The sequence below is a fragment of the Chiroxiphia lanceolata genome, chromosome 5 (assembly GCF_009829145.1).
Source record: "Chiroxiphia lanceolata isolate bChiLan1 chromosome 5, bChiLan1.pri, whole genome shotgun sequence".
Lineage (NCBI taxonomy): Eukaryota > Metazoa > Chordata > Aves > Passeriformes > Pipridae > Chiroxiphia > Chiroxiphia lanceolata.
Genome location: NC_045641.1, coordinates 21,446,076 through 21,457,911, shown reverse-complemented (window position 1 = coordinate 21,457,911; position 11,836 = coordinate 21,446,076).

The window sequence follows — 11,836 nt, the reverse complement described above, 5'->3', positions numbered from 1 at the left end:
TCAGAAAAGCAGTTGCTGTTTTCTTCTACTACCTATTAATCTGGTCTTTGTTATTTCTCTGTTTCTGTTTTTCTTTTGATGTCTTTCTATCAGCCCTTCATGCTTAGATGTAAATATTTTGGGTCAAGAAACATCTTTCCCCTATTTTTGTAAGAGTCCCTTCTACAATGTGACTGACTTATAGGCAGTATACAATTATCTGTACTATTGCTAATATATCACTGGCTATGTCCTTTCTTGCAAGATTGTTAGGATGGGAAGTCCTTACCCAGAAAAGCGGAGAAGTGAATGTGATGGGCCTTTTTCTTGCATGGAAGTAAATAGGCTGTTCTCTAATGGTTATCTACTGTTACTCTAGTCGCAGTTTGAAGTAGACTCAGCAAGGAACATAAGAACCACAAGTTCTTGCCATTTCACAGAATATTTAAAGGAATTTGCTTGTGGTTGCTTTCTCTACCGAGAGTTTTGCCTCCTCTCTGTAGCACAAAGTGTCTCTGAGAAGACAGTGTGTGCAAACACATCGTGTGCAAACCTGTGTGCTAACAGGGTCTGTTATCTCTGACCTTGACTAGGGACTAATCTTGTATGTATAGGTGCATGTTTGTATATTTGTATGTAATATGTTTCCATGTCATTTACTTTCTTGTGATGCTAATCTTCATGGGCCTTCATAGAAGTGGTCAGGACTATATTTTTACACTGTCTAGCTTAAAAATGAACCCAGTACAATCAAGAATGAGGATTTTGGACCCTTGAGCACTATTTCTATTTGAATAAATATGTATATATAAGGAGTAGGTTAGATCTGATTATTTTAGAGCAGGCTGTCAGATGTAGTATTCGTTCAAAAGGTGTATTCTTAACAAAGGCATAAATACAGTGACAAAGAATGACTTGTCTTCTGGGATAAAGATGTCAAAACTAAGCTACAGGAAGGGAATGGATATACATGGATGTCTGATATGTTAATTCTTCTGGTTGATAATAGAGAAGGAAAGAAGGAAGTAAACTAACAAACAAAAGTATTCCAGGAAGACTGATGAGGGGGAAATACAGCTTCAAATCACTGAAGAGAAGCAAAAAACAGAGAATCATAATAACACAGGAAGAAATGTGGTAAACAAAGTCTAGGTGGGGAAAAAAAAAATCACAACAACAACAAAAACACTATCACCACTACCAAAGAAAACAAACAAACAAACATAAAACCCCCCAACCAAACAAACAAAAAAACCCTCAAACAACAAAATACCAAAACCCACAAGTCCTGGTTTAAAAAGAATAAGGATGCTGAAGGAAGAAGAGTGGTGAAAAAAGGACTGGACATGAACAGGAAAAACAAGCAAGAGGAGAAATACCAGCTTGGCTTGCAGAGAAAGAGATAGCAAAAAACCCCTCAAAGTTTTGCATATTGTATTTAGGCAGGATTTTCACTGAAAATAATGGTGAGGAAAAGAAAGGAGTAGTAAAAACCAGTGCCTAGGAAACAGTAGAAACTGGGAATGAAAAATAAAGGCAGAAGGTTCCCAGAGGAGCTATGTCTTGCACACAAAATGGAGGAGATGGTAGTTGCCATCACTTTTGAGGCTCCATGTTGAGAAGGAGGGCTGGGTTAGCGCTTTCCTGATGAATTATGCTTAAGCACAGTCACCAACAGAGAGGAACATTCTTGATCTTTTACTAGTTTTTTACTACACAGCCTGCAGTGATATTTACCATTTTGGTTTACAGATTTTTAGTCTCTTTTTCAGATTAGTTTTGCTGGACTGCTTGATAAAACTTCTGCACAGGACATGAAGGCAAATGCCTGTTTGCACAGTCCAGATGGAGTGGCTTTGGTGGGCACCTGGCATCCAGCTAGGGTCAACCCACCATGTTGTTTTGTGAAGATTTTATTTCTGTTTCAGGTGAGGTTTTTTTGGTGGGGTTTGGTATTTTTTAGTTTGATTGTCCATGTGTTACTAGTTTATATGTAGCACATAAACTAGTTTAGTCTAATTGTGTCACTGGTATCTGTTTGTCATTTGACCTATTTTCAGTTTCAAATAAGTCTACTGTGTAAGTTTCAGGGATACCAGTTCCCAAAGATTTCATAAATGTTCGCAGATGGTTAGAAAATAAAGATTATATTAGTACTTCTATGGAGAAAAGATCCAAAGAACTCAGCTGTTATTCCTTAGTGTGCGGATGGTTGGTAATCTTTGCCAGAATAGTGGCTGACCCATTAGCCAGTCTCCATAGGAGCTGCACAACAATTCTGTTCTTCCTGTTTGCTGAAATAAAGACAGATATGGAATCGAGATAACTTATAGTAGTCAGGAATACAGTCTGGGTTGAAGCAGTGTATGGAAATAATATGCAAGAATAAATCAGAGATTTAGAATAAATCTTAGAGGAAAGATCATGTGGATATTGCAATCCACCCGTAGCTTAAGGAAGTTAAATATGAATCAAAATTTGCCCCATTTTCTTGTCTTGTCTTCTGTTACTAATAAAGATTTTTAAACTTTGGTGAGAGATAACTGTTGTCATCTTGTCAATGCTTTATACCGTATGTCAACGCTTTATACCGTATGTCAACAAGCATTAACTGGTAAATATGAGGATGTCATAAAGTAACTGTACCACCCAGTTTCCTACATTTCAAAAACTACAGAGTATGATTGATTCATTTGAGAAACAGCATCTGGTAATTTAATTACAGTGCATGTTTACCATAAAGTATTCTATGGTCTGCTGAATGACATGATAAAAGGTTTATAATAATCATACATTAATGGATTCTCATTTATCAGCTTTCTAAATAATAGCATAACAGCAAAACAGTTTATCTTACATGTGCAGTATTTACAATGGTATTACTAGACCTACTTATTGATGAAGTCTTTAAAAATATTTTGTAAAAACGTATGTATAATTTCTTCCTACACCTCGCAGTCTAGTCAGCATCAATGTATAGAATCGACCAGCACACTCTGTATGACCTGTACTACTTTCTTTTATAGCAGTAGTTTATAACAGGGACTTGTTCTCTTACATGGTAGTTAAACAGTTAAAGCAAAAGTGTTTTTTTTCTTCTTGTTCACAACAGAGCCCAAAAGTTCAAAAGATAACAAGAACTACTTGCTATTAAGGAATTAGGAAATGTATTTGCAAGATGTGTCTAATGGCAGTTGTCAGAAGCAATTAGGTTCAAAAACATTTCACAGTTTAATCATGCTGCAAAATGATTCTGAACTTTAAGGATATAGACTAAATAATATGGACACAGTTTCCTATTAAAGAGCATGAAAAATACTGGAGGAAGATTAATTGCCACAGATTAAACTAGCATACAGTATTTAGGTCTCATTCATTAGTTTATAAACTCTGACTCCTTAAAAGAGTATCAAGTATTCATATAATGACTCCAAGTCCTGAAATTTTAATTTAATGGAAGGCATCTAAAATTCTTTTTATTTAGCTTTACTTTTAAAGCTTCAGATGGAACATGAGTCAACTAGTTAATGATCAGACAAAAATTACCATCTTCATCAGTGTTCATGACGAGGATTCTATGACACAATGACAGTCCTTATTTATTTGTCCTTATTCAGCATCCTGGCTGTTAAGAGTCACAAAGAATAACTCCTGAAGAAACAATTAGATTGTCTGAGTTTCATGAAAAAAATAGGTTTTATTTTCATTTGAAAAATGTAATTAAGGAAAGCTGCTGAGAGAAAATGTAAACAAAAGAATGATGCTGAAGACTAGAGATATTCTAAGATGAATGTGTAAAATGAGAAAGGGAGTATTTTAGAGTAAACAGTCAGATAATGGAATGGACTTAGTATTGATAGAAAGAGATAGAACAATAAGAGAATGAAATAAAAATAAAAGGGGAAATGAAAATGCATCTCATACTTAAAAGCAGACTATAAAGATAAACTGCACAGAAAATAGTAATAATAGAGATTTATATGTCATGTATTACTTAACTGTAATATACAGGAGAGCTTTATAATATGGGTGCATGGGACAGTGTTCTCTAAAATACTAAAGAAGATTTCTTCTTGCCTTTTACTGATTCAAACCACCATGTCATGATGCCAGTGATTTCTCCAGGGGATTTTTTTCCCTTTCTCAGAGCCTTGTGACTGTTTGTAAGCAAAAGATGGAAACTGCTCTAAGATTTCTTAATAGCTACTTAAAGATCTACTGTACAGGAGAGATTATCAAGCTACAGGGGGGACTCCAATGAAGGGTCATTAGAGTGACTAAGGGATTGGAGTATCACTTAAATAAGGCAAGGCTGAGAGAACTGGGGCTGTTTAGCATAGAGAAGAGATGGTTTAGGGGGAATCTCATCAATATGCAAAAATGCCTGAAGGGAAGGTGTAATGAAGATGGAGCCAGGCTGTTTTCAGTGATGTCCAGTGAGGGACAAGAGCCTATGGGCACAAACTGAAACATAGCATGTTCACTATGAACATCAGGGAAAATCTTTTTCCTGGGAGGGTGACTGAAAACTGGCATAAGTTGTTGAGGAAGATTGTAGATGGAGTCTCCAACTTTAGAGACACACAAAAGCCATCTAGACATGATCTTGGGCAACTGACTCTAGGTGACCCTGCTGAAGCAGAGGATTTGGACCAGACGGTCTACAGATATCCCTTTCAAATTCAACCATTCTTGGTTCTCTGATTGTGTGATACAGGTCAATTCATATAAAACTACCTTTTCTTTTTTTTTTCCACTCAGGAACTTCTGTGGTCATAAAGATTTTTAAATCTTAGTATATTGTGGTGGACTGACTTTGGCTGGACTCCAGGTGTCCACCAAGCCAGTCTATCACTCTCCTTCTCAACAAAAACAGGGGGAGAATACACAACAGAAAGGTCATGGACTGAGATAGCGACAAGGACACTTGCTAAGCACCATCACAGGCAAAATAGAATTGGCTAGGGGAAATTAATTTAATTTATTGCCAATTAAACAGAGCAGAAGAATGAGAAATAGGAATAAATCTGAAAGCATCTTTCACACTCCCCTACCTTCTTCCCAGGCTCAACTTCACTCCCCACTCACTTCTTTATGTCCTTCCCCCAAGCAGTCCAGAGGAATAGGGAATGGAGATTGCAGTCTCTTCCTCTCACATTTCCTCTGCTGCTCCTTCCTTTTCACACTCTTCCTCTGTTCTGCTGTGGGGTGCCTCCCATAGAATATCCCTCACAGACTTCTCCAGTGTGGGTCTTTCACAATCTTGCTCCAGTGTGGGTCCTTTCCATGGTGTGCAGTCCCACAGGAACAGACTGCTCCAGTGTCGATCCCCTGCAGGGCTACAGTTCCTTACGGAAAACCTGTTTCTGTGGGCTGCTCTTCACAGGGTCCTGCCAGAAGCTTGCTCCAGTGCAAGTTCTCCACAAGCCACAGTGCCTTCAAGGCATATCTAACTGCTCCAATGTGGGGTCCTTCACAGGCTGCAGGTGAATATCTCCTCTCCTGTGGACCTCCAGACGCTATAGAGGATAACCTGTGTCACAGTGGCCCTCACCACAGGCTGCAGGGGAATCACTGTTTTGGCACATGAAGCACCTCCTCCCCCTCCTTCTTCACTGACTTTGATGCCTTTAGAGTAATTTCTCACATTTTCTCACACCCCTCTCCCACTCACTGTTGTGCAGCAGTTTTTACCTTTTCTTATATATGTTATCATACCGGTGCTACCAACATCGCTCATGGGCTCAGCTTTGGCCAGCTGCAGTTCCAAAATGGAGCCAGCTGGAACTGTTGGACATGGGGGCAGCTTCTGGTGTCTTCTCACTGAAGAAACCTCTGCAGACCCTCCACCACCAAAACCTTGCCATGTAAGCTAAAAATATATATGAAAAGATAGAATACAAAGCCAAGTTCAGGGACCACAAAATGAACGATGGGATGGAAGATAGATTCATTATGAAGGATTAAGGAGTTTGTCCTATTCATCTTACCAAATAAATGGAAGTTAATAAAACTGATGATAGCAATCACTTCAAGTGGCAAAAATATTTTGACAGTGGAAATAAGGCTGCTAGCAAGCAATTCATTTGAGAACCAACAGTCATAATGTACTTGAGCTCCAAGAAAAATTGTCTATTCAGTCTACAGTTTCCTCTTCTCTTTCCAGCTTGCTGATCTTTGGTACATATGCTTTGGGCTGATTTACCTACTGAGGCTTACGTAAGGAGCAATGGGAAAGGACTTTCAGCAGAAAAATAAAAAGGGAAACTGGTATGTAAGATGAGGAAGGAAGAGGTTGATCTGAGATGATGTGAATGGAAGCATAAATGCTATTTTTGTTTGAGGCAGACAGAAGGCCTTCATTGATTTTCAGTACTATCAAAAAAGGATTAAAAATAAAATCTCAGAGACTTGTAAAAGAGCCTAGAAATATTTAACTACAAACCAGAATTTACCTTCCTAAAGAGGAACATTGAAATAACATTAGGATGGATTGCTTAGAAATATACTTTATAAATAGGACTTTGAACCAACTTTTGGAATCAATTTTTGATCCTTTTTGCTCAATGTGGGCAGTTATGAAAGCTGACCGACAAGCTCTCTGAATTCCACTGTGTATTGTCTTGCCTTTTGGACCTTGTCATACTAATAACATTTGCAGCTGTTTCCAAAATCTGCAGTTAAGCAATGCCACCCTAGGGCTTCAGCTGGTCATGTGCAGGTATTGGGAGATCTTTGCTGTATAAATTGGCTTTGATTACTTGGGTTTTCTTTTCATTTTATCCCTTCTGTAAGAATGAATATATGATGCACCTAAAAATATGCTATTGAGAAGGTGACCCTAGAAGGTGCCTGTGAATCCCTTCAGATTTCTAGCACTTGTATCTTGCTTTCTAAAATTGAATTTGAAAGAAGATGTAAAGAAAGCATCATATCTACACTTTCTCAGTCTTGTTTAGGCTTTCTAACAACCTTCTCATTTACATATTTATCTGATTATACCACACACTGAAAAGGTAGGCAGAAGACATGGGTAAATGAACTTATGTCTTCACAGACAATTCATAAAAACCCTTCTTCTTGGCAGAGTTCTTTTCTTAAAACCACAAAAGCAACCAGCGTATAACTCAGCGGGAGTTAGACATCTCAGAGCACAACCTGCTTTGTGTGTGACTTTAAAATTTTGCCAAGTTAGTTTCTGATGTGGTCAGTTCCATCACACTGACAGGATTCATAGGACAAGCCGATGACAGTACTCATTTACCTAGGAAACATAATCTGGAGTGGAAATATAGACAATTCATCTGCCATGAAAAATCTACATCATCTATCAACTTCATATTTCCTTGGGCAGTCTGAGTGCTTGGTAGCCTATTATGAATGTATGGGGTTTATTTTTGCCTTAATAGAGTTCACTCGATTTGCTTGTGTGTAAATACAGAAGTATTGAAAGCACAGCTGGTACCATCACATCCTCTGGTATTAATTTTGTTCCTGTATTTGGATCTGCTGGCACAGACTAGATGACTTATCCATGATTGTGCTAACAAAAGCTCTCAATTCCACGTGTTCATACATTTTAATATATTTTCTCCTCATCTTTTAGGAAAAATTGTATACTTGCTTGACTGTATAACTAAATCTAATGTAAGGAAATACCAAAGAATTCCCTAAAGTTGCACGAGAAGGTTGAGCCTCATACCCTCTAGCTTTAGCTAGAAAGTGATTGATATCACTTTAAAACAGATATGCCTCTGATAGAGGGATTTTTTTTTTCTGGATCTAAAGCCAAGACAGTTTGCTAGACTACACAACTAAGTTTTAGATGCTTAAAGCTGGATGAGAATAGTCTTTTGAATGGTTGTGTACTATTCCCTCGATTGTCTTATTAGTCATCCCTGGTTGCTGATTGTTTCTGTCAGAAGTGTACAAATGAGTTGACATTTTTATTCTTAGAATGTTTGTCTTCATTATCAAAGTATTACTTTGAAATAATAATTGTTGCCATAGGGGAGTAATACTCCAGGATGTATATAAATCTTCTCTATCTGCAAAGGATATTCTTGTAGGAGAGATTTTCATGACCTTAAAAAAAAGAACTCAATAACATTCATAAGACTAAGATATTCTTGTTGATAATAAATTACTCCTACGATGTTCAAAAGCAAAACCAGGATATTTGCTTATATAAAACATATACTTAACATTTGTTTGATTACTTATGCAATTTAAAAGATTTGAAATAGTAGGTTATAGGTGACATTAATGTTGACGTTATTCAGGTGAAATTAGTAATACTTCACAATTGAAAAAGAAAAGCAGAAGCTTCATGTTTAGTTATGTGTTATTTAGCTTGAAATCCACTTTACATTTGGGGGCAATGGTTCATTCTCATCCTTAATTCTCATCCTAAATTCATTTTTTCAATCCCGTCTTCAAGAAAAAGAGGAGGACCAGAGAAAATATACACCAGTAAACTTCAACTCAGTCTCTGGGAAAACAATACAGCAAATTCACCTGGAAGAAATTTCCAAACATGCTAAGTAGAAGAAAGTGATTTGAAGTAGTTAGCAGAGATTTACAAAGGGGAAGTCATGTTTGAAGAACATGGCAGCTTTCTATAAGAAAAATTACTAGTTTGGTCAAAGAGGAAGGAGTAGGAGCTGTTTTTTATCTTGACTTTAGCCTGCTTTAGATAACTCTTTTCTGTAACACCCTCATGGACAAACTGAGGAAGTACAGGCTAGGGTGGTGTTCAGTCAGGTGGGCTGAAAACTGGCTGAACTGCCTGGCTGATAGTGTTGTGATCAGGAGCACAAAGCCCAGACGGAAGCTGGTGACAAGCAGTGTGCCTCATGAGTCATTACTGGTCCAGTCATGTTTGACATCTTCTTTAATTACCTTTCTACTTGATGGTAGCACAGAGAACACCCACAGAAGCTTTGTAGATGATATAACTCGGAGGAGTGGCTGATAGACCAGATGGCTGTGCTGGTTCAGAGGGACTCTGACAGAATGGAGAAGTGGGTTGATATGATGCAGAACTAAGTCCTGCACCAGCAAGGCATTGGGTTAGATGATCTCCAGAGGACCTTTCTAGCCTCAAAAATTTTGTAATTCTGTGATTCATTTAGGCTACTTTCTGAGTAGGTTATTTGCCAAAGCATATAAGCATGGACAGGATTTTTTAAAAAAAAATATTTATTTTTGGTTTTCACTGCAGTTAAGAGAAACTTAGGTTGTTTGTAAAGACCAGTGTAGCAGTGGAGTGTAATGAACAGAACTCTCTTTCACCTTTGGACTCAGAGAGAGGTCTATATGATTTGGCATGGCACTTCCTAGCATGGCTTCAATGCCCAGATGCAATGATGTGCTAGTGCACTTAGGTTGCTTTTAGTCCCAGGCTACTTTACATGAACACATTATTCTGCAATAAATTTCCAGTACTGGGACAAGCTCACATATTGCCAAGGCAAGAGTTGCCTGTGCCAACAGCATAGATACTAGGACATGACAATTAAGCTGAAATGTATTACCCATTTGAATTGGTGAAACCTTTAGTATTAATTTCAGTAGGGTCAATACGTCAACCATATGGGCAAATGATTACACATTAGAAGTGAAGATTTTTAAAACCATTGTTTCCCACTGCTTCCCGAACACATTATTTAATCTCCTCTCACATATGTAATCTTCACCTTCTTATCACAGAAAAAATTCACATTTTGCACACTATTATATTCCTTTGAGGTAGGTCCTTTCCGTTGCAATAAATATCATCACTGGTTTGTTATTGCTTTCCTTAAAAGTACTGGTGGTAAAAGGCTATTTGAAACAGTTGATTATGAATAAAAATTTACAGTCCTAAAAAAGACCAAATATTTTGCAATCTGGAATTTTTTGATTTCTTTTAGAAACTGAGTCCCTTAGATTAAATTTTTAATGAAAAATTATACCATTTAAAAGAAGTGAAAAGTCTCCAATAAAATATTTACTGAAAGATAGCATTTTGCTTTGATATTTTTCAATTTAGTATTTTCCATAGTTTAGGCTGAAGTTCCGGCCAGTCACATTATAATTGCAACATAAAAGAAGTCACATAAATGAAGAGGAAAAGTAGACACTGCTATTTCTGAAATAAAAACAAAACAAAAAAAAAGGCAAAACAAAATCTTATTGGTGCCAGAGCTTCATTTTTTTTTTTTGGCTTGGCCAATGGTTCACCAGATTTTAAAATTAAGATTTTCAGGAAAGCTCTAAAGAGGAATTGCTTGTACATACCACTTTATAACCTTCATCACCTAATCCACTTCTTCATTTAGGTTTAGAGGTAATTATCTCAAAACAGGATATCTTTGTATCCTATGTATTGATCAGACCAAACCTTCAGCTAACATAATATCTTCTCTTCATCTCTAATTATTCTATAATGACTACATAAAGAGTTTAAGAAATACACAAGCAGATAGTGATACTTCTCTGGTATAACCTCACAGCTGTCTTACTTCTTGAGTTAGAATTGATATCTTTGTGCTTAATAGCCCTTGATATATTTGTCTTTCATGAATTCATCTAATTTACATCACTTCCTCATCTACATCCATCTTTGGGACCACAATGCCTTCATAAATATCTTGTCAAAACTCTTCAGTGTCATGGTGACCTTAAAAATATTCAATCATAATCATTGGTGTCAAAAAAACACAACCTCATAAATATTTTATCAAAATCTCTTTATCATTCACTGTCAAAACACCATTATTACCACATTCGCACTCTAATCCAATAAATTATCATATGACAAAACCTTGGTTTTGTCTAGTAGAATGAATAGAGTTTGCCGTCATTAGATTTACAACTTTCTTCTCCCCTCTCTCTTTTTTAAATGTGTTCTCAACACAGATTACAAAATCCTTATAATTATTAAAATAAATTAAAGTAAAATTACATATTCAATATGATCATTAAAGTAATATACCTCCCAGTATGTGATAGGGCACCTCTGCTCAGTCCCTCTGAAGGTGTCTTCTCCAGGCTGCACAAGCGCAGCTCCCTCAGCCTCTCCTCATGAGAGAAGCACTCCAACATTAAGGCCTTAGGATGGCCCTAAACTGAACTTTACCCAGTTAACTGATGTTTGTCTGATACTGGGAGTTCAAAACTGAATGCAATATTTGAGACACTGCCCAAAGTGTCATGAATAGAAGAGAATAATCCATTCCTTTGATCTACAAGTTGTACTCCTGTGAACAACTCTTTGTTCACAAACAGAATAACTGAATAACCAGATGACTATTAGTTCATGTTCGCGTTACTGTCAGCTAGACCCCAGGGAATTTTTTACAGACCTGCTCTGCAGTCAGCCAAGACACAACTTCTATATATTTCAAGGGGCTCTTCCTCTCATGTCCAGTGATTTGCATCTGACCTTCCTGAATTTCATGAACTTCCTGTTAGTCCATTCCTCCAGGTTTTCTAGGTTCCTCTGTTTGGCAGCGCTACCCACATACCAGATGCTTCTTCCAGTCTGGTGCCATCAGCAGATCTGATAAGTGTGCTCCATCACTTCCTGAGCCCAGTCATTGACCCAGGTTTTTTACCTGTGTAATTGTTTACCCACCCAGGCAGTGGTGTTCTAACTTGGATATGAGAATATTGTGGGAGTCAGTGTTGAAAGCATTGCTGAAATTAGAGTGAATGGCATCCCCTGCATCTCTTCAAGATGGGTGCAACATTTGCTTTCTCCAGTTACCCAGGAATTTTCCTGATCTCTGTGACCTTTCCAAAATGTCAGAAAGCAGCCTTGCAAGAATCATTTCTCTCAGCTTCCATGAATGCAGTATGTGGATTGGTAGGG